At 38.2% G+C, this 25,327-nt stretch overlaps 1 protein-coding gene across 2 annotated transcripts in view; it reads left to right on the top strand.

Moving 5' to 3' along the window:
* ZC3H6 (zinc finger CCCH-type containing 6) overlaps window positions 1-25,327 on the top strand; it is a 65,825-nt gene that overhangs the window by 387 nt on the left and 40,111 nt on the right. The gene's annotated exons all lie outside the window — the stretch shown is intronic.

The raw sequence follows: 25,327 nt of genomic DNA, 5'->3' as shown, positions 1-25,327 counted from the left end.
CTTGTCTGTCTTTCTGTCGGCGGAGAGGAGGGGTCTGGGGCGGCGGGAGCGGGCCGGGGCCGCGCGCCTCCTGCATGACTTAGACGTCTCTGTGTGGCTCCATCCGTTCCCGTGACATGCGCCCGGACGGAAAGCCCGGGCTCGCGGCCGCGGGGAGGCCGGCCCGGCCGCGCCCGCCTTCCCGCGCGGGGGCCTTCCCGGCCGGCCCCGCCCCCGGTCGCACGTGCGAGCCCCCCGCCCCCGGGCGGGCTCGGCGGCGGCGCCGGGCGGCTGCTGCGCGCGGCTCGGGGCTGCGGTCCAGCCCGCGCTCGGAGGAGGCGGCACCCGGTGCGGGGTCCGGCCTCCCTGCGCAACGAGGACCCGTCAAGAATTGTCAGTAACTGATGATTTCTTTTGACTTCGACCCTAGCTCCTGAAAATAAACATGCGTGGGTGTTTTTTTTTTTTTTTTTTGTCTCTTTTTAGGAAAAATTTTAAGCAATCCCTAAAGCCGTGTATCTGTTACAGGCTTATCTCTCGCAATCGGACATGGCGAGTTTCAGACGTTTAATACAAAATAGTTCAGATTTTGCAAACCTGCTCTTGTAGCAGTTTTCTCCTACTGTGCGAGCTCCATGGATCGTCCAGTCTAGCCCGATTTTTAAATTCTATGTATCATTTGAACATTTATCTGAGATTTTGTTTTTTTTTTTAGTATTTACTATGACTTAAGAGGCCCATTCTTGGTTCCAAGGAACAGTTTGGGGGGTGTTTACATATTTTAAATAGCGTATTTAACTTTTGGTTAGGTTTTTAATTTCTGTTGCTATCCAACTTAATAAAAAAGAAAGGGTGTACTTTCATTCATTAAAACTGCTGGAACAAAATCCATTGCATCTGATTCTTGTTTAGAATATTTAAAAGATCCAGAACCTGGCAAATTACTCCTTTGCGAATGAATTAATCAAAAGTGTACATTGTACTCTAGGCTGTATACAGATTGCTGAAATTTTACCTGTGGAGTAATGTGACCTGCTTTTGGTAAAGTATACCAAACACTTTTAAACCTAAAAGCAGAAATCACAAACATTCCTGAAATTTGAAATATCAAAACATCTGACAACCTTGAGAGGGATAAAAATGTTATTTTAACAGTTTTGGTGCTATAATAATTAATGTAGGTCACCAGAAAGCAAGTCAAGTAAACGTAATTTTTAGAAAGTCAGAATGCTCTTAGAAAAATTATGGGCAGGTAAGCTTGCACTTGACACATTTTTCATAATTATTTTCCATTATCCTGTTACTAAAATGAGAAAATTCTTGAAAGGGGTTAACTAATACTTGGAGAAGTTTTCCACTCCGAGGATCTGTGGACAAACCGATGATGGGAGTTTTGCTAATGCAGCCTAAAATTCATTCTTGTGTGTGGAAGAAGGAACGCTGTTCTCTGTTAGTTCACAGAGCAACTTTAATATGTAGAGTTATGTATTCTACATAAGGAAGAAATCGTGTTGCCAAATTTACAGATCTTGATTTAATTTGCTAGTAAGGGCCTGTGATGCCAGAATTTAAAAATAATTTGTTTTAAAATACAAATCAAAAAAATAAATTAGTGAATCAGAAGTTAAAAATTAAATTTTAAACAGTTCTTTGTAAGATATATGTAACCAGATTAGTAGTAGGAACTAAAGAATAAGCAGTAGTGTTGTCTTTTTTTTTTATTGCTTTATATTAGGATTAAGAAAATATTTTCTGGTGATTTCTGAAGCAGTAAGATTAGCTCAGTTTTAATTTATCCATTTGTTAAGTGACAGTATTTTTCTGAGGTGAGAAGATAGATTTTTCTTTTTCACACCTGTTTTGGTCAACCTGTATGAGAATAACTATCTGAAAACAAAGTGATCTAGCAATCGGGAGAAATGGTTCTAACTCCCAACTTCGCTATCATTAGCTTTGTGAACTTGAGCAAGCTTAGTTTCTTAATTGTGCAGAGGAGTTAGAGGTTCTCATCCATCTCTGGGGAGTTTTTTAAAAAGTATTGAAGTCATTTCCATTGGTCTGAGCTTCTTAAAGCTCCTCAGGTAGGTATAGTATGTACCAAATTGAAAACCAGTCTATGAGATCAATATAAATCTTAGCTAATCTTCAGAATCACTTTGAGAAATAAAAATTTTTGTCCTGTCCAGAGCAACTGAATCAGAATCTCTAGGGAAGGATTGTGGTAATCTGCAGTTTTTATAAGCTCCCTGGGTAGTACTTAAGAAATTTGTGGAAAAAATGGACTAATCTGTGGAATCCCCAAATATTCTCTGTTTCCATGTTATAGTTACTTTATACTGTAGTAAAAATTTCCGTGAGTTAGTTTGGAAAAGATATATGAATTCTGGTATTTGGAGCTTGGCTTTTGTCTCAGGGATGTTCTTTTTCTGATATTTTGAAAATTAAGGTGTATATTGTGTGAGTGCAGGAAAAATGTTAAATCTGTGATTTTTATTTTCAATTGCTATAATTATACAAATTAAAATATTACTATGATAGTTAACATGAGATTCTACATGTAAGTGGAAATTCACAGAATGTGCAATTTTTTTCTTTTAAAAAATTGTTTTATATAGTAAACATTTTACATAAAATTTATTTGCCCAGTGAGTTAACTTACTAAAAAATACCCATTTGTACTTTCCTTTAAATAATTTCATTCCTGAAGTGAAAACATTGTATTTTTATAAAGTGTTATGAATATAAAAATACCTATAAATAAACTTGTGGCTCTGTAGACTGTTAGTAGAGGACGTCTGCTTAGAATTAAATCATAGAGGTTGAGAAGGAGTTGGGCAAGACAAAGGGAGATAAAGTTCTTGTCTCTCTTTGCATTCAGGTCTTCCCTTTTGTCCAGTTCTTCTAATCACAGCTCCAGGTGCCTATCTTTATATTTCAGCTGAATGTTGTCCTAATCAAAACTACTCAGAAATAACTCTTAAAGGCTTAATACTGTGAGTCCCTGCTGACAAATCTGCAGTTGAAAAGGAAAGATAAAATACACACCCAAGTAACTTACGTAATTTTTTGAAATATGCTAAAGGTAAAAAGTTTTATAGGCCCTACACTGGGAAAAAAGATAATTTTAACATGAATTGTATGAAAGCTTGTGCATCTGAGAGTCTTTAGTTGATAGGAGGTATGGGTAATACTTTCCTTTGTTCTCGTGCTGGGTTGTGTCTGACTGCGACCCCATGAACTGTAGGCCGCCAGGCTCCTCTGTCCATGGGTTCTCCGGACAAGAAGACTGGGTTGCCATTTCCTGCTCCAGGGGATCTTCCTGACTCGGGGACCCAACCTGCATCTCCTGCATTGCAGGCAGATTTCTTCACTGCTGGGCCACCAGGGATTCCCAGTATTTTCCTTTGGAAGGGGGTTATTCTTTGCCCATTAGGAACAACCTTCCCACCTTCCCATTCTCTCCCTTCCTTCCTTCCTCCTCAGGTAAACCCAAAATAGCAAAACTCCAGCTAGTCAGAACTGTACTAGTTTATATTAACTGTTCCTTTCCCTCCCTCACATAGAGATTGAAACCTGACATCAGAGAGTGTGAAGGGATGAGGGTGAAGATGGTTACACTTTTCTTTTGTAACTGGGCTTTCCTTTGATTCTCACATTAATCCCATGAGGTAATACAGTATTGCAATGCTCAGTGATTTGTCTGAGATCCCACAGATAGAGACCTGGTGAGAATTCAGGACTATAAACTCCTACCTGCAATGTTATTTTTAACTTTTCATTAAGTTAAGCATGGGGAGTTAATCCAATAAATTCTAGCCTTTAGTTCTTGAATTGTTTGGGATTGTAATGTGGTATATTTAAGATAGCCCTGTATTCTGAATAAAACCTTGGTTTTGACCCTAGTTTTTCTCTAGCTTGGTTAATGCTCTTTTCTTTTCCATGATTATTTTTCTTGTTTGTGAAATAAGGTGGTTGAACTGAATTACTTCCAAACTCCCTTCTACTTTGTCAGTAATTTTAATTAAAAAAAATTGTAGATGCCTTTTCTTACATTCTGGAGAAGGAAATGGCAACCCACTCCAGTATTCTTGCCTGGAGAATTCCATGGAGGGAGGAGCCTGGTGGGCTACAGTCCATGGGGTCCCAAAGAGTTGGACACGACTGAGCGACTTCACTTTGTTACATTGGAATTCACTTTGATGCCATACACATCATCTGGTTTGCAAATATGTTTACTGGAGTAAATGTCTCCCCTCAGCAGGCAATTAATTAATTTATATATTCTTCCAGTTTTATTGAGTGTGATTGACATACAGCACTATAAGTTTAAGCAGCACAGCATAATGATTTGATTGTATATACATGATGAAGTTATTATGGCTGTAAGTTCAGTGACCATCCATTATATAAATACAAAGTTAAAGAAATAGAAAAAAGTGTTCTTTTCCTTCTGAGTTTACTCTTAGAGTTTACCCTTAACTTTCCTATATAACATACAACAGTATTAATTACATTTATTGTACATTACATCCCTGTGCGTGTGCCTGGATGCTCAGTCGTTCAGTCATACCTGACTCGTTATGACCCCATGGACTGTGGCCTGTCAGGCCCCGCTGGGGTTTCCCAGGCAGGAATACTGTAGTGAGTTGCCATTTCCTACATAACAGCCTTAGTACTTATTTATCTTATACCTGCCTCCATCCAATTCCTTCTCTCTCTTCTGTTTATTTTTAATTGTGTTAAAAATACAACATAAAACTTACCATCTTAACCATTTTTAAGTGTACTGTTCAGTAGTGTTAAGTATATTCACATTGTGGTACAGCCAATTTCCAGAACTCTTCATCTTGCAAAACTGAAACACTATTATTATTTTTGATTCCCGAATCTACTAATTTACCATCAAAACTGTCAAAGTGAGTTTTTCTTTAGCAAATGTAAAGCACTCAAGGTATACATCATATTCAGGTTTGATGTTGGAAAGCACTTTGACTTTTATGAAGACATTTTTCTTCTAGCCCCTCATGAATTGTTTAATTCACTTTTAAATTTTGTTCATTAAATTTTTGTTGAAAAGACTTCTATGCCAAATATAGTGTTAAGCATTGGTGGGAAAAAATCTGAATATAATATCACTGATCTTGCTCTTCAGGATCTTATAATCTAGTAGGAGAAACAGATTGATAAATATGTAGTTGTTTTTAGCACCAGAATGGAGGTATAGACTGAGTGCAGTGGTGGCATAGATGGGGCTTCAGGAGGTATGAAATACCTGGGTCTGGAGGATGAGTAAAAGTTTGGCTAAGCGGAGGCAGAAATATAAGAGAAGCTTGCAGAAATGAAATGGCATGGTAGGGTTGGGGTGGTAAAAGTGTTAGTATGTGAAATGTGTACAACATACTTTGGGGAGTGAGGAAAAGGATGAAACAATTAGGAGTCAGATCATCAAGGATGTAAAGATCTCATCAAAGCTTTGTAAGCAGGAAAATGATCAGATGATACGATACCTGGGGGATAGAAGAAAGTATGGAAGGGGAGATCAGTAGAAGGAGAAGTTAGGTAGCTCTCAATCATTCTTATTAAATATTAAGCACCCTGTATTTAATATGTATTATTCTGGACAGCAGCAGTAAAGAAAAAATTCTTTACCTAGTGGAGCTTACATTTTCTTTGGAGACAAAAAAAGACACTAAACATGAAAAACAAATGTGTTAGATAAGCAGAAAGGGAGATGGGGCATCCTTTGCATTTAGGAAGGATATTTCTATTTTAAATACAATATTTAGGGAAGCACTTAATAAAAAAGAAGCACTTGAGCAGAGCCCTCAAAGCAATCCAAGTGTAGTACATCTCGGGGAAGAACCCCTCCGATGAAGGGAACAGAGTTTGGAGCCAGGAATGAGCTTCATGTAATTAAGGAAAAATCAAGGGAGCATTGTGGCTAGAGAAATTTTGAGCAAGAGTCATGCATGCGTGCTGAATTGGTTGTGTCCAGCTCTTTGCAACCCCTTGGACTGTAGCCCACCAGGCTCCTCTGTCCATGGGATTCTTCAGGCAAGAATACTGGAATGAGTTGCTATGCCCTCCTCCAGGGGATCTTCTTGACCCAGGGATCGAACCTGGGTCTCCTGCCTTGCAGTCAGATTCTTTACCACTGAGCCACCAGGGAAGCCCTTGAGCATGGGTAATAAGAGACGAAGCTAGATGGGCAGAAAGGGCAGTTGTGTGGGGCCTTGTAAACCATTGTAAGAAACTTAGACATCCCTCTAAGTAGTTTGGGGGTCACTAGAGGATTTGAGCAGAGAGGGACAGGGTAGCACTGTGGTGCTACCTTTAAAAAAAAAAAATGCTGCAGTGATGCCAGGGAGGTGAAAACGGTTGGATTTTGGTATGGTTTGGAGGTAGAACCAATAGGATTTGCTGATGGATGGATGTGTAGCATGAAAGAAGAAAGAAGGCAAAGCTACTATGAAAATGTGGAAATTCATGAATTGGGCAATGAAGACCTGATCAAAATCATTGGCAATGAGAAAGCAGATAAAAGGCAACATTCATGAGATATTTTTTAAGAGTTGACAGAACTGGAGATAAATTTTGTTAGGCTTGACTCTTGTTCTCCACCCTGCATAGTCGTATCACTCGTACTCAGCACACGAGGTCTGCTTTCCTCAGTTGGTAAGCTGCCTGGCCGCTTAAGAGATCTGAGTTTGCGACCTCTTGTTATACAGTGAAATGTTCACCAGAAAAGAGTGGCAATCTAACCACCACAAAACCTAAGAGGTGGTTGGGTGCCTTTGAATTTGCCAGGTCAGTCCTTCAGTCTGGGGCTGCCAGAATATTTTTTTGTGCACAGATGCCCCCTGGAGGGGGAGCATAACACTGTGGCCCAGCTATAGGTTTTCAGATTCAGAAATTGATGAGTCTCAGAGCACATTAGATGTGGGGATGTTAATTCATGCTCAAAAATATTAACAGTGGCTAGCATTTATTTGGTGCTTACTGTGTGACAGCTTCTGTTCTGTGTGCTTTTCATGAATTTAATCTTCACAACAACCTTGAGGAGTAGTCCCTCTTTTTACAAATGAGGAAACAGATAACAAGAGATTGGTAAATATCCCAGATAAGCAGAGTAAATCACTGGGAGCTCAAATAATCTGACTCCAGAGCCTGCACTTTTGTGGTTGAGTAGACATCTTCATCACGAGAAAATATGTATATATATAAAAGAATGCCAGTTAGCTATTAGGCAAAAGGAGTCCCAAGTTAGTCATTAAAAATATAAACCTACATAAAAATAACAATCTGTTTATGAAAGTGTTACAGAAATAAAAAACTTAGATTTAGGACTCATGATACTCAATCTTATATTGCTGTTCATAATGAACATTCATTTGGACTGTATAGACAGAACGAGTATTAATGTCTTCATTTTATAATTTAGGAGACAGATGTAGAGGATACAGAACTTGGCCACGGTGAGTGAGCAGCTGCATGAGAGGCACGACCTGTGTCTCAGAGCTTTCGGTTCACTGCTCTTTGTGTTGCCTCCATCTTCTTATAAAGATAGGAATCTAATATCAGATGCCGGCTTGGGTTTGGGACACTTCAAAGGGTTTTTGTTTTGAGGTATTAGTTGATCATGGATAATTTTCACCTGAGTTCATTATAAATTCATCTTCCTTAACTAAGGTTTTTCTACGTTTTAAAAATGGAGTTAGAATACTGTTTTTTCACCTTATTTTTAAAGAGATTATGAAATCAGTTAAATGAACTAACTTATACATTTTTAACTTTAGAAGACACAAGTTTCAAACTGTTAAGGGAATTAATTAAAGATTTGGGAATTAATTGAAGATTTGTAAGAGGTCAGAAGAACCAGCACCTCTTTGCTTGGATACTGGCAGCTAACAGTAAAATGGTAGATTGCTGGTGCTTGTGTCTGGGGTTAAGTTCTTTATAACCTCCATGGCCTATAAAGGAAGTTGCGGGTTGACTTCGGTATTCCTGGAGTACTTGGGAATCTGTTTTAAAATTATGTTTTGTGCAAGCAAATGAAAAAGAAGTAGAATAATGCATGTAAGTTAGAAATACCTACATATTTGACAGTAATAAATGCACATACACACATTATTTATTTTTTCTGTTGCTCAATGTTCAAGTGCGAAAACCAGTATCTGACTAAAGCTAGGGCTGAAGCCTGGAGAAGGCAATGGCACCCACTCCAGTACTCTTGCCTAGAAAATCCCATGGATGGAGGAGCCTGGTAGGCTGCAGTCCATGGGGTCGCTAAGAGTCTGACACAACTGAGCGGCTTCACTTTCACTTTTCACTTTCATGCATTGGAGAAGGAAATGTCGGCCCACTCCAGTGTTCTTGCCTGGAGAATCCCAGAATGGGGGAGCCTGGTGGGTTGCCATCTATGGGGTCGCACAGAGTCAGAAATGACTGAAGCGACTTGGCAGTGGCAGGGCGGAAGCCATAGATTAAACTTTAGGAATATGTGGATAAGTCTGAAATATTGTCCCTTAAATTATTATAATTTGTTATTAGAAATTTTGGTGATCTCTCTTTTAAAATAGGACACGAGAGTACACTAACAATCATTTTCAGCACTGCCTGTTGTTAGGTTGCTCCTGTGACTGCTATTGTAATGCACGCGATAGTGAATAGAGGATCATTTTCAACTGAGATTAGTGGAATACAATATAGTTGAGGGAGCTTTATTTTTCTCTAATATTTCCTTATATATATATATATTTAACTGGGGCAAACATGATTGATTATGTTGCATATAACTGGAGGTTTTTCTCCTCATGAAATTATGAGGTAGCAAAGTTAACATCCTGTTTTTGTTTCATCCACAACAAATATGAATCCCCAAATGGGATATTTTTATTGAAAGATTTATGGAATTAAATAATTAAAAAACACAGTGCTTAGAAGTCATTCTGTTGAATGTTATGGATATTACTATGTTGAATAATTGAACAAAGTTAGAATTTTGATATAGTGAAAGGAAGTGAAAGTGTTAGTTGCTCAGTCATGTCCAACTCTTTGCATCACATGAACTGTAGCCTGCCAAGCTCCTCTGTCTGTGGAATTCTCTAGGCAAGACTACTGTAGTAAGTAGCCTTGCGCTTCTCCAGGGGATCTTCCTGATCCAGGGAGCGAACCTGGGTTTCACGCAATGTAGGCAGATTCTTTGCCTTCTGAGCCACAAGGGAAGTCCATTTTGTTCTACTCTGCAGTTTTCATTTAAATTTTTATAATTGTCAGTTCAAAAAGATGTAATATTTTTCCTAAAGTCAACAGCTGACTCACTCTTACAATATTCTATTTTTTTCTATTTGACTTTGAAAATTAATTTCTTTTGTACATAAAATGGGTTTTATAATCATCATTAATTGTGACATTTTCCTTTTGCATTAATGTACATTTGTACTTTATCTAATTGATAAAATGTCAGTGGATAAAGCACACAAGGAGATTCTCATTATAAACTATACCTAAAACACCTTCTTACCTTGAAAAATGAATATTCAGATATTAAGAGTAAATTCAATTGACATGGCCTTTTAATATTTGTATATGACCTTGTATGTTAGTACATTAAACTAATGATCACATAATCCCTGATCATGTCATATTCATGGGTGTGAGAACTGACTTGAAGCAGGCCACGGGCAGAATGGAGCAATGTGCTTTAGCTAAAAAATACTTCAGTTATTCAGTTGTGTTTCTTTGCGACCCCATGGACTGCATGCAGCACGCCAGGCCTACTTGTCCATCACCAACTCTTGGAGTTTACTCAAACTCATCCATTGAGTCGGTGATGACCATGCAACCATCTCATCCTGTGTCATCCCCTTCTCCTCCCGCCTTCAATCTTTCCCAGCATCAGGGTCTTTTCAAATGAGTCAGTTCATTTCATCAGGTGGCCAAAGTATTGGAGTTTCAGCTTCAACATCAGTCCTTCCAATGAATATTCAGGACTGATTTCCTTTAGGATGGACTGGTTGGAGCTCCTTGCTGTCCAAGGGACCCCAAGAGTCTTCTCCAACACCACAGTTTAAAAGCATCATTTCTTTGGCACTTAGCTTTCTTTATAGTCCAACTCTCACATCCATACATGACTACTAGAAAAACCATAGCTTTGACTAGATGGACCTTTGTTGGCAAAGTAATGTCTCTGCTTTTTATTTTTTATTTTTTTTGTCTGTGCTTTTTAATAAGCTGTCTAGGTTGGTCATAACTTTTCTTCCAAGGAGCAAGTGTCTTTTAATTGCATGGCTGCAGTCACCATCTGCAGTGATTTTGGAGCCCCTCAAAATAAAGTCTGTCACTATTTCCATTGTTTCCCCATCTGTTTGCCATGAAGTGATGGGACCAGATGCCATGATCTTAGTTTTCTGAATATTGAGTTTTAAGCCAACTTTTTCACTCTCCTCTTTCAGAAACTTTCATCAAGAGGCTCTTGAGTTCTTCGCTTTCTGCCATCAGGGTGGTGTCATCTGCATATCTGAGGTTATTGATATTTCTCCCAGCAATCTTGATTCCAGCTTGTGTTTCATCCAGCCCAGCATTTCTTGTGATGTACTCTGCATATAAGTTAAATAAGCAGGGTGACAATATACAGCCTTGACGTACTCCTTTCCCAGTTTGGAACCAGTCTGTTCCATGTCCAGTTCTAACTGTTGCTTCTTGACCTGCATGCAGATTTCTCAGAAGGAGGGTCAGGTGGTCCGGTATTCCCATCTCTTTAAGAATTTTCCAGTTTGTTGTGATCCACACAGTCAAAGGCTTTGGCAAAGTCAATAAAGCAGAAGTAGATGTTTTTCTGGAACTCTAGCTTTTTCAATGATCCAACGGATGTTGGCAGTTTGATCTCTGGTTCCTTTGCCTTTTCTAAATCCAGCTTGAACATCTGGAAGTTAATGGTTCATGTACTGTTGAAGCCTGGCTTGAAGAATTTTGAGCATTACTTTGCTAGCATGTGAGATGAGTGCAGTGGTGTGGTAGTTTGAGAATTCTTTGGGATTGGAATGAAAACTGACCTTTCCAGTCCTGTGGCCACTACTGAGTTTTCCAAATTTGCTGACATATTGAGTGCAGCACTTTCACAGCATCATCTTTTAGGATTTGGAAAAGCTGAACTGGAATTCCATCACCTCCACTAGCTTTGTTCGTTGTGATGCTTCCTAAGGCCTACTTGACTTCACACTCCAGGATGTCTGGCTCTAGGTGAGTGATCTCACCATCTTGATTATCTGGTTCTTGAAGATCTTTTTTTTGTATAATTCTTCTGTGTATTCTTGCCACCTCTTCTTAATATCTTCTGTTAGGTCTGTACAATTTGTGTCCTTTATTGTGCCCATCTTTGCATGAAATTTCCCTTGGTAATTTTCTTTTGAAGAGATCTCTAGTCTTTCCCATTCTATTATTTTCCTCTATTTCTTTGCATTGATCACTGAGGAAGGCTTTCCTCATTGAGCACTGGAGAAGCTCTATACAGTCAGCAAAAACAAGACTTGGACCTGATGGTGGCTCAGATCATGAACTCCTTATTGCCAAATTCAGACTTAAATTGAATAAATTAGGGAAAACCACTACTCCATTCAGGGATGACCTAAATCAAATCCCTTATGCCTATACAGTGTAAGTGACAAGTAGATTCAAGGGATTAGATCTGATAGAGTGCCTGAAGAACTGTGGATGAAGGTTCGTGACATTGTACAGGAGGCATTGATCAAGACCATGCCCAAGAAATGCAAAAAGGCAAAATGATTGTCTGAGGAGGCCTTACAAACAGCTATGAAAAGAAGAGAAGTGAAAGGCAAAGGAGAAAATGAAAGATATACCCATTTAAATGCAGAGTTCCAAAGAAGAGCAAGGAGAGAGAAGAAAAAATACTTCAGGCAAAGCCTAATTTTGGGTTTAAAAAAAGTCTGATCCCACCACACTCACCAAATCCCAGAGCCTTGGTACGTCATACTATAGTTAATCTGGTTATCAATCAATTTGGGATATTGGACAGTTACATACCAGGTACCCTTTTTGGATATTATTGGGTCATAGGCAGTTTTACCTAGCTCATCTTACAGATTCATCCAAATTTCTTCAATTTTTTGTTTTGACATGATGCTGAGAAAATTGTTTTCTGGCGCTCCAATTCTAAGGGTATTTTATTTGCTGAGATTTGTTTCTGTTGAATCTATAGCTTCTCTGATCTACATTAGAGAAAGGATAAACTAAAAGGGAATGAAAGTAAGTGAATTTTAGCTTAGTGAAGTAGCCAAGATAGGATATGAAATATAGAAAGAAATTTTAGAGAGAGGCCTAGTGGTTAGGATTCTAGGCTTTCACTGTTGTGGCCTAGGTTCAATTCCTGGTTGGGGAACTGAGATACTGGAAGTTGCGAGACAAGGCCAAAAAAAAGAGGGAATTAAAAAAATGCAGTCTCAAAAAAAACTATGGTAAGCTAATTCAGTTTTAATGATGTAATAGTCTCTGCTCATGGCATAAAGGATGTTTGAGGAATGGTGTGTTTTTGTCTCAGGATATTAGTTATACAAGTTTAAGGATGGGTTAAAAATTTTAATTGCATAAATTGATACACTGCAGAAACTCTTCTGGCTGGCATTGGATGTGGGCAGGGAATTAAGGATTAATAAAGATTTGATAGAAAACCAAATTTGAATTTTTTTGAAGGAACCCCCCCTTTTTTTTTTGACGAAACTCTTAAAAGAATATATGGCATGCCTTCCTGTCTGACTCAGACTGTTAATGATTTAACCGTTTTTTGGTTGCTTAGCATGAACATGTATTTTCGTCATTATCTCTTTGAATACTAGGTATTCTACTCCATCTTGTATCTTGTTGAATTCAGGTGACTTTGGAAATACGGAAGCTTTCACACAGACTGTTGTTGCTGCCTATTGCTTAACGATACGATAAGTATTACAGAAATACCCTCAGGAACAGACTTCAAACTTGGTCTATCTGAGATTCCTTTCCCCTTTTGCTTGTTTCGAATAGTGTTTCATTGTTATTCTCTGAAGGAAAATAAAAGAAATGTCCTCTTAGGATCCATGCTCCAGGGATTTATAACCCTTCCCAGTTTGTGTGGAAGTACCTGTAGTCTAGCATACCCGTTTTATTCACATGCCTGTATTTCAAGTAGATCACAGAAGAAATGGAACTTGTGTTGAGGGCTGTCTAAAAGGTACAATGGTAAGTCATTACCTAACTTTATCTCACTTAATCCTTAACTCTGGTGGTAAATTGATGAATCCGTTTGTAGATGATGTTCAGTCACTCATTGGTGTCTGATTCTTTGTGACCCCATGGATTGCAGCATGCTAGGCTTCCTTGTCCTTCACTGTCTCTCGGAGTTTGCTCAAACTCAGGTCCATTGAGTCAATGATGAGGAAACGAATATTAGGGGTTGAGATAATTTGTTCAAATTCATATACCTAGTGTATAAACTGAGAGGCAGAATTTGAACCCACATCCTTCTGGCTCTAGAGCTTTTCTTCTCCACTACTATGATTGTTTGTTTGTTTGTTTGTTTAAGTATTTGGTTTTTAACATGCCACAGATTTAAAGCATTCAATTGTCCTTTTAAGAAGTCTGTTGTTGGTTATTTTTCTTGTTTAACACTCCTAATTTAATTTCCGGGCTCAAGTGATCTCTCTTTGCCAGAGTCCTGGGTCCTCGTTAAATAAGAGGAGTTTTTGTTTATTTGATTTTGGTTTGGGTCAAAGCCAACTACTTTAAGTATTTTGTGTTCATTTCTGGGTGTTGGTGCAATTGAATGTGTAACCTTGGTAATAACATAGCAGTTTTCTTTTTTTCCAGCATCTCTCTCTTTTCTTCCCCTCTTCTGACTTTGATGTAGAGGATTTCACTTAGTAGGCTGTTACCTGAACTGCACCCCTTTTAACAACTTGCTGAGGACCCTGAAATGAAATAGGGAGACCATTTTCCAGCACTTATGATTTGATCAAGTCTTTTTACCTCTTTTTAAAAATCTTTTCAATAATTTGTTTTTTACTGTTACCTTTAGAGCACTTAAAAACATAATATTCAATAAAAAGAAAACCCTATAGCATCTCATAACTCCAAGCTCTGTTCTGTCACTCCAACTGGTATAGCATGGTGGCTCTGTTTCCTGACAAATGTTAAATAACGCCTGTGGAATTGAAGTAACTCATGTTTACTGGTTTTTTAGTTAATTTTTATTGGAATATAGCACATTTGCTTTTATATGTCAGAAATGCAACCTCTGGACCTCAGTAGTCTCTCTGTATCATATCTTAAAACACCACCTAAATCATGTGTTGATGAAGTTTCTTTTTCCTAAAATTTAGTATGAAAAATTTCAAACATACAAAAATGTTGAAAGAATTTTACAGTAAACACCTTCATATGCTATGCACTATTTGTAGCTATTAGCACAACAAAGTTAAGAAAGATATTAACTGGTATATTATCTGGGAAACAGATGGCTTAGACTGGATTCTAGTTCTGTCATCTGTTGGGCTGGCCAAAAAGCTCCTTCAGTTTTTAAGTAAAATAAAAAACACATTTTTCATTTTCACCAAGAACTTTATTGTACAACATATTCACTGTTTTTTTCCGCTGCGCTGTGCAGTGCTTAGTCACTCAGTCGTGTCCAACTCTCTGCAACCCTGTGGACCATCGCCCTCCAGGCTCTTCTGTCCATGGAATTTTCCAGGCAAGAATACTGGAGTGGGTTGTCACTTCCAACTCCAGAGAATCTTCCCAACCCAGGGATCAAACCTACGTCTCTTGCATCTTGTGGGTTGGCCGGCATATTCTTTACCACTGTGCCACTTGGGAGTCCTTGTCATTTTTCAGGTGACTTCAGAATTCCGTCTTCCCAAAAGTTTTTAATTTCTTGAGGAAAGAACTGTTCCAGGTGCCTTTTATAGTCAGGGTAAATTTTTTCCATTAAGAGAATTTTGTAAAGACAAAAATAAATGGAAATTCGAGGTGCAATGTCTGGTGAATGTGGCTGATGAATCAGAACTTCCCAGCCAAGCTGTTAACAGTTTTTGCCTGGTCATCAAAGAAACGTTGTCTCGCGGTATCCTGATGGAAGATTATGCATTTTCTGTTGACTAATTCTGGACATTTCATGCCGAATGCGGCTTTCAGTTGGTCGAATTGGAAGCAGTACTTTTTGGAATTAATTATTTCATTTTCCGGAAGGAGCTCATAATAGAGGGCTCCCAATCCTACCATATATACACCATCATCATCTTTGAATGAAGACTGGCCTTTGATGTGGTTGTAGTAGTTTATTTTGCTTGCCCCATGATCTCTTCTGTTCCATATTTTTGTACAGTATCCACTTGTCATTGCCCATCACAATTTGTTTTAAAAATGGAATGTTTTCATTATGTTTAAGCAGAGAATCACAAATAGAAATATAGTCAAAATGGTGTTTTTTTGCTTAACTTATGTGAAACTCAAATATCAAAGTGATTAGCATAACCTAGCTGGCACAAATTGTTTTCAGTACTTGATTTGGATGTTTTCGGTATGTAAATTTATCTTCTGCATGGTATAATGTTGATTGTTCTCAGTTAATGTCTTGATTTGATCATCATCAACTTCACCTGGTCTGCCTGACCATGAAACATTGTCCAGCAAGAAATCTCCAGCACGAAACTTAGTAAACCACTTTTGGCATGTTCGCTGAATCACAGCACCTTCTCCATTCACTGCATAAATCCTTTTTTTGTGTTTCACTTGCATTTTTACTTTTCTTAAAATAATAAAGCATAGTATGCCAAAATGCTGCTTTTTTTCTTCTATATTAAAGTGGCTACACAAAAATTCACCGGTGTTGATTTTTTTTAATGCATGCTGATATGTCAGCTGTCACAATGCAGTCCAAGGAAATTGTTTCTAATGAAGTTAATGACAACTCAGCATTACTAGAGCCATCATACCTAAAAAACCGAACAAACCTTTTGGCCAACTTAATATTAACAGAGTTAGTTAAGCTCTTTGTCTCCTTTCTTCATGTGGGGGTAATAATAGTTACAATTGAACCTTAAACAAACCTGGTTTGAACTGTGTGGGTACATTTTTACTTTTTTTTCAATAATAAAGACTGACTACTATGCAAACCTAGGTTGGTTGAATCTTCAGTTGTGAACCTTGAGGTTTCAAGGAACCTCTGATATAGAGGGCTGACTGTAAATTGTGTGCAGACGGTCACATCACATGTTGTTAAGGGTCAACTTTAGAGAGTTAACATGAAGGTGAAGTGAACTGATCCAGCATGCCTGGCAGCCTAGTATGTGCTCAGTAATTGTTAACTATCATATTATACCTGATGATATAAAAATTTTATTTTTTCCTACAAATTTGGATTGAGATGTTATTCTACTTCACAATTAATATTAGTTTGTTATGAACACAGCTGGAATTGAAGATAGGCAAATAGTGAAATAATTAGATGATAGAAAGTGTAGACTAAAAATTGCTGAAAGATAGTTTTATTTGTTTAAATCATGTATCCATTATACTCTGATAGCCCCAAGCTTTTTAAGTGTTCTGGTTCTAAGTAATATTTTGGCCTTTAGGGGAAACAAAGTTAACTTATTACAGCTAAAATGGAATCATTTACATTTTCTGTTTGTTCATACCTAGATTTGAATGCAGGACTAAAGAAGGCTTTATTTGAATTTTCTATTGTTTTTGTTCTCTATTTTGATTTCTGTCCTCATGTTTATTATTTTTGCTCTTCTTATTCTTTTCAGTTTTCCCCTTTTTTAGTTCTTTAGTTGAATGTAGAGTCTATTTGTTTTTAATCTTTTATTATTTCCTGAAAATGTATTTAAATAAAAACACAAGTCTCCCTCTAAGGACTCCTTTTCTTTGCTTAGGTTTTTTAATTTAATGACTTGGTGGTATGCTCTGTAAAATGTTAGTATACACACTATAAATTTATACTGGGCAGTTGATTGAATTTAGGTGTTTCTTTATTATGTTACCGATATATTTATTAATGCATTGGATAATTATGTCTTCTCTGGATAATTTAAGGCTTAACTGATTGAGATTATGTGCTGCTGTGATAGAGAAGATAAGCATATTATTTATTCATATCCTTTCTATATTTAAGGGAAATCTTGATCCTGTTCAAAGGAATGGGCTTAGCAATAATGAGATGACATTTTATTTTATTTTATTTTTTTCCCCATTTATTTTTATTAGTTGGAGGCTAATTACTTTACAATATTGTAGTGGTTTCTGCCATACACTGACATGAATCAGCCATGGATTTACATGTGTTCCCCATCCTGAACCCTCCTCCCACTTCCCTCCCTGAGATGACATTTTGAAGGTATAGTTCATGGGAATGTTTGTAATATTCACAGAGGATTGCCTGAAGGATAATAATCTATTCATTTCTCTATATGAGTAGTTTTCAGCGATTTTTTTTTTTTTTTTTTTGCTTCAAAACTGTTGGAGAAATAGCATTCCCATTAGTAACTGTGAGTATACTTGGGTGGAATGCATCTAATGTTAGAATTCCCATGTGTTCCAATCTTCTTTTGGACTTATGCTGGATTGTCACAGTGGCATCCTGCTTTTCCTGCACCTGTTTTGTCTCTCCTCTAGATCTGTTTTTCACTCTCAATTAAATGTATATTTCAGAATAGATATCTAGTTACATCGCCTCCTTTCCTAGAAACACTTCCAAGTGTGTTTTCATTTCTCTAGGATAAATTCCAAACATGGTCAAAGCCCTGCATGATCTAGTGCTACCCCATCACTCCAGTGTGATGAGCCAGCTTCCGCCCTTTCCTCTATGACCCAGGGACACTGGCTTTGTCTCCCTTCCTATCTTAGTTCTACAAGGAAATGTTGCTTATCCTGTTTTCTTTGTCAGCCAGAGACCCCCCCCTACCTTTTATCTCCTAGGCTGACTCTTCCTTTCAATTCATTCATGGTTCCCTCAGGGATTTCCTCCTATTGTGTCTACTGGTAGCACTTTTATCTCCTTCATGTTAATATCTGGCTGTTATGTTTATTTGTGTGATTCTTTGATTGATGTCTGGCTCCCCAATCACTAGATTGAAAGCTTCATGAGAGAGGAAAAGTGTATCTTTTTTGTTTACCATTGTATCCCCAATTAGCAGTGAATAAATATGTTGAATGAATGAACGGTGCTTTTTTTTTTTTTGCTAGGAGGACAAAAGATTTTTTTTCCATTTATTTTTATTAGTTGGAGGCTAATTACTTTACAATATTGTAGTGGTTTCTGCCATACACTGACATGAATCAGCCATGGATTTACATGTGTTCCCCATCCTGAACCCCCCTTCCACCTCCCTCCCCATCCCATCCCGTTGGGTCTTCCCAGTGCACCAGCCCTGAGCACTTGTCTCATGCATCCAACCTGGGCTGGTGATCTGTTTCACACTTGATAATATACATGTTTTGATTCTGTTCTCTCAGATCATCCCACCCTCGCCTTCTCCCATAGAGTCCAAAAGTCTGTTCTATACATCTATGTCTCTTTTTCTGTCTTGCATATAGGGTTATTGTTACCATCTTTCTAAATTCCGTATATATGCATTAGTATACTGTGTTGGTGTTTATCTTTCTGGCTTACTTCACTCTGTATAATGGGCTCCAGTTTCATCCATCTCATTAGAACTGATTCAAATGTATTCTTTCTAATGGCTGAGTAATATTCCATTGTGTATATATACCATGGCTTCCTTATCCATTCATCTGTTGATGGGCATCTATGTTACTTCCATGTCCTAGCTATTATAAACAGTGCTGCGATGAACATTGGGGTGCACGTGTCTCTTTCAGATCTTGTTTCCTTGGTGTGTATGCCCAGGAGTGGGATTGCTGGGTCACATGGCAGTTTTATTTCCCATTTTTTAAGGATTCTCAGCACTGTTCTCCACAGTGGCTGTACTAGTTTGCATTCTCACCCAACAGTGTAAGAGGGTTCCCTTTTCTTCACTCCCTCTCCAGCATTTATTGCTTGTAGACTTTTGGATAGCAGTCATCCTGACTGGCATGTAATGGTACCTCGTTGTGGTTTTGATTTGCATTTCTCTGATAATGAGTGATGTTGAGCATCTTTTCATGTGTTTGTTAGCCATCTGTATGTCTTCTTTGGAAAAGGATTCTTATAAACATACAGTTTTTGAGAATTGTTGCTATAGATGTTGTAGTTGTCATCTCTGGCTTAAATCAGAACATCAGATGGTTGTGTGCTTGAACACTTGGACACTATTACTTTACTTCCTCATATAATTGCTTTTTCTCAGTTGAACTTTGGCAGTATGACCTTGGTTCAAATGATGAACTGTTGTATTGGTTGTATGGACACTATTGAGGATAGTGCCCATTGCATCAAGTACTGCCTATTGTATTCGATGATACTGTCTTTGTAAGGGCTCAGAGGAGAATTTCTCTTTTTTTCCCCCAAGTGTTTAAAATTCTTTTTCCATTTTTTTAAAAGTTATTTTTTAATTAGAGCTTTATTTAAAAGAGAAATTAATCTGTTAATCCACTTGCTGGGTAGGAAGCAAGTTCAGTGTGTCTCTCCATGCTGAAAGTGGAAGGGATAAAGGGGGATGTAAAATGTTTATTACATGTTGGGAGGAATTCTCAGTATTAAGTTCTAATTGGTTCATTTGGGAAATGGAAGTTCTTTTGATTTTTTTTTTCTCTTTATGTCACAAAAGCACAGGCATTACTTTATGAAGATGTCTTAGGAAGGTTATGAAAGTATCTGTTAGGCTCAGGGGCATACAGTTTAGCTCTTCTGTATATACATGCTGGGAGCTTGGCAAAGTTTTAACAAAAATCTCCCCTTACTCCTACTCAGATAAACAGCAGGTTACATGTTTATTGCTGTGTAGGTTATGACCTTTGTGGGAACTCTGCCTTGGTTTAACTGAATTCCTTTGTTTTCCTTCTGTTATAAAAATTAATTTTTGTACCATCTGATGAAATAACAGCTGTGCAGTGGCACATCTGTCTCTGGAGACAATGCACTGAAAGAAAAGTAAAAGTAGCCATGACTGTCATAAGGAGAAACTGAAAGGTGCTTTAGAATGATGACCAAAGATGCCTCTCTTGACCAGCAGTTCAGATGATAAAACTCACTTCGGAGTCCACTTTTGACAGCCAAGTTGTCTTTTAGTTTGAGTATAGGTTGATCAACTTCCCCTATGGAATTATTCCATGAGAAGCAAGGAGTGCTAGCTATATATTATTTATTTTTCTTGGCTTGCCAGGAAGAAATTCAGGGCTATGCAGTTATCTACAAATATATATATTTTTTATATATACAAGTTAGGTTCTTTCTTTCTTTTTTTTGGCTGCTCTGGCATGCGAGATCTTAGTTCCCCAACCAGGGAGCGATCCTGTGCTCCCTGCAGGAAGTGCAGTCTAACCACTGGACCACAAGGGAAGTCCTGCAAGTGAGGTTTTGATGTAGTAAATATGATAAAGCATGTTGATTCGGGAAATAAAGATTAGAAGGACCACATACAGTTTTAAAAACAAAAGAGCAGTTACTTATAACAAAAGGAAGGAATTCTCAGTTATCTCTGGAGTACAGATAACATATATAGAATTAAACCAAGTTTGCAAAGGTTGCCATATGACTATGAAGGATATTAGGCTAATTAAAATATGTAATTTTGCCCATATGTTTGTATAAAGTCCCATTCCTTAAGGAATTTGTATTTTGGTTGAGACTGACTAAGTGCTAAGACTGACTTGGAGAAAAAAACAAACCAAGTGAAAATTGTCATGGCTGTAGATAGTCACAAAGAAATAAGCTAGTTTCTGTAAGCCAAATACATTCTAGAGGGTGTAAGAATGTACTGGGTAAAGGATAAGCATAGAAGTTAGTTTGAAGGTTTGTAGATATCCAGATTTTACCACTGGTAATTTGTAAGGAGGAACTTTTTCTGGAACACATAAGATAAACCATCTAGTTTTTTTTAAATGTTTAAAACAATTTTTAAATGTTCAAGGTCCAGTTTGGAACCTTAACTGTTTACAAACAACAACAACAACAAAATCACAAAAACTCAGGTCAGGGAGCTCTTCCATGACACCAGTATAGCCAACCAGTATTTTCTCTAAGGGAAAATTAGCTAGTTTTGGAGGTTAAGGTAGGGCTTTATGTTAAAGCTTAACCATTAGAGGATCCTGTGTAAGCTATACAGGTTGAAGGAAACAGTATAGGCACAGGCAAATCCCAGACTCAAGTAAGTTTTCTGTGACACCTGCTACAGCTTCAGCAAGTAAGATTCAGACAGTTTATTTCATACATAGACGACACATGCCAGATAGCATGGGGTCAGCTCCTCACCTCCCTTGTCTAACAGGGTAATGCTGAAACCGAAGAGGACAGAGACGCGTGGATAATGTGGGTGACAGGGCACTGTGTCACTGAGGAGCAGTTTCTGTAGTGCAGCTTTGCAGTTTCTTAGTCTACAGCTGTATGCTGAGAGGTGGGCAAGGTGGAACATCTAAGCCCCCACTGACACCAGGGAAGGAGGATGAGGAATTGCCTTACAGCAGCCTCCCTTCACATAAGGAGGCAGGTGAGAAATAGCCTTGCAGCAGCACTTTCCTTTTCATAATTGGGACGATCACAGGGCGTCTGCTGAGGCTTACATCAGCCTGTGGTTAAACCTTGCCTGTGTGGCCTGTGTGGAGACAAGTACGGTGCTCAGTGGGGCGCTGGTGCAGAGCAGTTTCCCTGCATTATCGTCCATGGTGAGGGAGGAAGTGACAGAGTGAATTAGAACAATGCAGGAAAAGTGCTGCAGGCATTAGTTTTCAAGCATCTAGAATTTGTGTTCTCTTGGTTGTAGGATAAGCAGTCTACTTCTGTCAAGCTGTCTACTCTGAAAAATGTCTTTTTTTTGTTGTGAACAGCTTATCCCAAGAAGCTGTGTTTATGAGCAATATCTTTATCATATCATCCCTCCAGAGTACTTGTATACTCTTTTATTGAGGCTTTTGTGTTTCTTCCAGAAGACTTAGTTTCTAACCTGTAGCTTGTAACAGGATCCTTTGTGTGTGTGTCTGCTTAGTCGCAGGAGCTTTTCATTTCAGTTCAGTTCAGTCGCTCAGTCGTGTCCGACTCTTCGCGACCCCATGGACTGCAGCATGCCAGGCCTCCCTGTCCATCACCAGCTCCCGGAGCTTACTCAAACTCATGTCCATTGAGTCGGTAATGCCATCCAACCATCTCATGCTCTGTCATCCCCTTCTCCTGACTTCAATCTTTCCCAGCATCAGGGTCTTTTAAAATGAGTCACTTCTTCACATCAGGTGGCCAAAATATTGGAGTTTCAGTTTCAACATCAGTCCTTCCAATGAATATTCAGGACTGGTTTCCTTTAGGATGGACTTGTTGGATCTCCGTGCACTCCAAGGGACTTTCAAGAGTCTTCTCCAACACCACAGTTCAAAAGCATCAATTCTTCGGTTCTCAGCTTTCTTTATAGTCCAGCTCTCACATCCATACATGACTACTGGAAAAACCACAGCTTTGACTAGACAGACCTTTGTTGACAAAGTAATGTCTCTGCCTTTTTAATAAACTGTCTAGGTTGGTCATAGCTTTTCTTCAAGGAGCAAGTGTCCTTTAATTTCATGGCTGCAGTCACCACCTGCAGTGATTTTGGAGCCCCCCAAGATAAAGTTTGTCACTGTTTTGCACTGTTTCCCCATCTATTTCCCATGAAGTGATGGGACCAGATGCCATGATCTTAGTTTTCTGAATGTTGAGTTTTAAGCCAACTTTTTCACTCTCCTCTTGCAATTTCATCAAGAGGCTCTTTAGTTCTTCTTCGTTTTCTGCCATCAGGATGGTGTCACCTGCATATCTGAGGTTACTAATATTTCTCCCAGAAACCTTGATTCCACCTTGTGCTTCACCCAGTCCAGCATTTCTCTTGATGCACTCTGCATATAAGTTAAATAAGCAGGGTGACAATATATAGCCTTGACATACTCCTTTCCCAATTTGGAACCAGTCTGTTCCATGTCTAGTTCTAACTGTTTTTTCCTGACCTGCATATAGATTTCTCAGGAGGTGGGTCAGGTGGTCCGGTATTCCCATCTCTTTAAGAATTTTCCACAGTTTGTTGTGATCCACACAGTCAAAGGATTTGGCATAGTCAATAAAGCAGAAGTAGATGTTTTTCTGGAACTCTAGCTTTTTCGATGATCCAACGGATGTTGGCAATTTAATCTCTGGTTCCTTTGCCTTTTCTAAATCCAGCTTGAACATCTGGAAGTTCATGGTTCATGTACAGTTGAAGCCTGGCTTGAAGAATTTTGAGCATTACTTTGCTAGTGTGTGAGAAGAGTGTAATTGTGCAGTAGTTTGAACATTTTTGGCATTGCCTTTCTTTGGGATTGGAATGAAAGCCGACCTTTCCAGTCCTGTGACCACTACTGAGTTTTCCAAATTTGCTGACATATTGAGTGCAGCATTTTCACAGCACGTCATCTTTTAGGATTTGAAATATCTCAACTGGAATTCCATCACCTTCACTAGCTTTGTTCGTAGTGATGCTTCCTAAGGCCCACTTGATTTGGCACTCCAGGATGTGTGACTCTAGGTGAGTGATCACACCATCATGGTTATCTGGGTCATGAAGATCTTTTTTGTATAGTTCTTTTTGTGTGTATTCTTGCCACCTCTTCATCATATCTTATGCTTCTGTTAGGTCTATACTGTTTCTGACCTTTATTGTGCCCATCTTGACATGAAACGTTCCCTTGGTATCTCTAATTTTCTTTAAGAAATCTCATCTTTCCCATGCTATTGTTTTCCTCTATTTCTTTGCATTGATCACTGAGGAAGGCTTTCTTACCTCTCCTAGCTATTCTTTGGAACTCTGCATTCAGATGGGTATATCTCTCCTTTTCTCCTTTGCCTTTAGCTTCTCTTCTTTTCTCAGGTATTTGTAAGATCTCCTCAGACAACCATTTTGCCTTTTTGCATTTCTTTTTCTTTGGGATGGTCTTGATCACTGCCTTCTATACAATGTCATGAACCTCCATCCATAGTTCTTCAGGCACTCTATCAGATTTAATTTCTTGAAACTATTTTTCACTTCCACTGTATAATCATAAGGGATTTGATTTAGGTCATACCTGAATGGTCTAGTGGTTTTCCCTACCTTCTTCCCTGCTTTCCTCAATGCTTTCAATAGCTCTAGTCAGAATTCTAAATATGAATGAGTGAGTGGTTTTAAGATATAAAAGGTCTTACACTTTAAGGAGCTTAAGCTGGTTGAGACTGGTGGTAAAAGAAAGGATGCACACCTCTAGGTTTTATTATTTGCATTTAGAATTTTACATACAGACAGTAAAATACACAGTTCTTTAGAATTTTACATACAGACAGTAAAATACACAGTTCTTAAATGAATTTTTCAGACTTGATGAATTTTTACACAGGTGTATGTAGTAATCACCGTACCCATCTATAGAGAATATTTTAACATACTAAACAGCTCCTTGGTAGTCTTTTTTTTGTTAGTTCTAAGCCTCCAAGAGGTAATTACTATTCTAACTTACATCACCATAGATTAGTTTTGCCTGTTCTTGAAGTGTATGTAAATGGAATCACACAACAGTCTCTTAGGTATAGCTTCTTTTGCTTATGTCTGCAAGATTCATCATATTGTGTTTAGTGGTGTAATAGTTAAGTTTTTCTTTGCTTTATGGTATTCCATTATGTAAATAAAGCACTATTTATCCATTTGCTTGTTCATGGAGATTTGGGTTTACAATTTTCTACCATTATGGCTAAAACTGTTAAAAACTTTCTTATACTTGTCCTTTGGTGAATGTATGCACTCATTTTTCTTAGGCTATAAGATATTATAGTATTATAAAAGCTCAAAACTTTAAAAATAGCTGGTATGCCGAACCTGTCTCACATGAAATTTTCACATCAGCCTAAATTAGACATATACCTCTGATTTTATGATAGAAACTGGGGAAGAATAACACTGACTTCGCAATCATTTTAGGGTGATATTTTGTGCCTGTTCTAAAATGGCAAGGGTTATGGATATTTTCCATTCAGTCATTCAGTTAACAGAAGGACACTGTGCCAGAGCCTAGAGATACAGCTTTGAAAGACACAGTCACATACTCTGCTTTCACCAAACAGTAAGCGAGTCATTCAAATATAATATATATAGAGTGCAGATATAAACAACTGAGAATTGTTAGGGGAGTACTTAAAATAGAGGGCTTCCCGGTTTCTCAGCGATAAAGAATCTGCCTG

The sequence above is a fragment of the Odocoileus virginianus genome, chromosome 2 (genome assembly GCF_023699985.2).
Source record: "Odocoileus virginianus isolate 20LAN1187 ecotype Illinois chromosome 2, Ovbor_1.2, whole genome shotgun sequence".
NCBI classification, from domain to species: Eukaryota; Metazoa; Chordata; class Mammalia; order Artiodactyla; family Cervidae; genus Odocoileus; species Odocoileus virginianus.
Note: the sequence above shows the minus strand (reverse complement) of the source record. Positions and strands in the feature narration are given on the sequence as shown.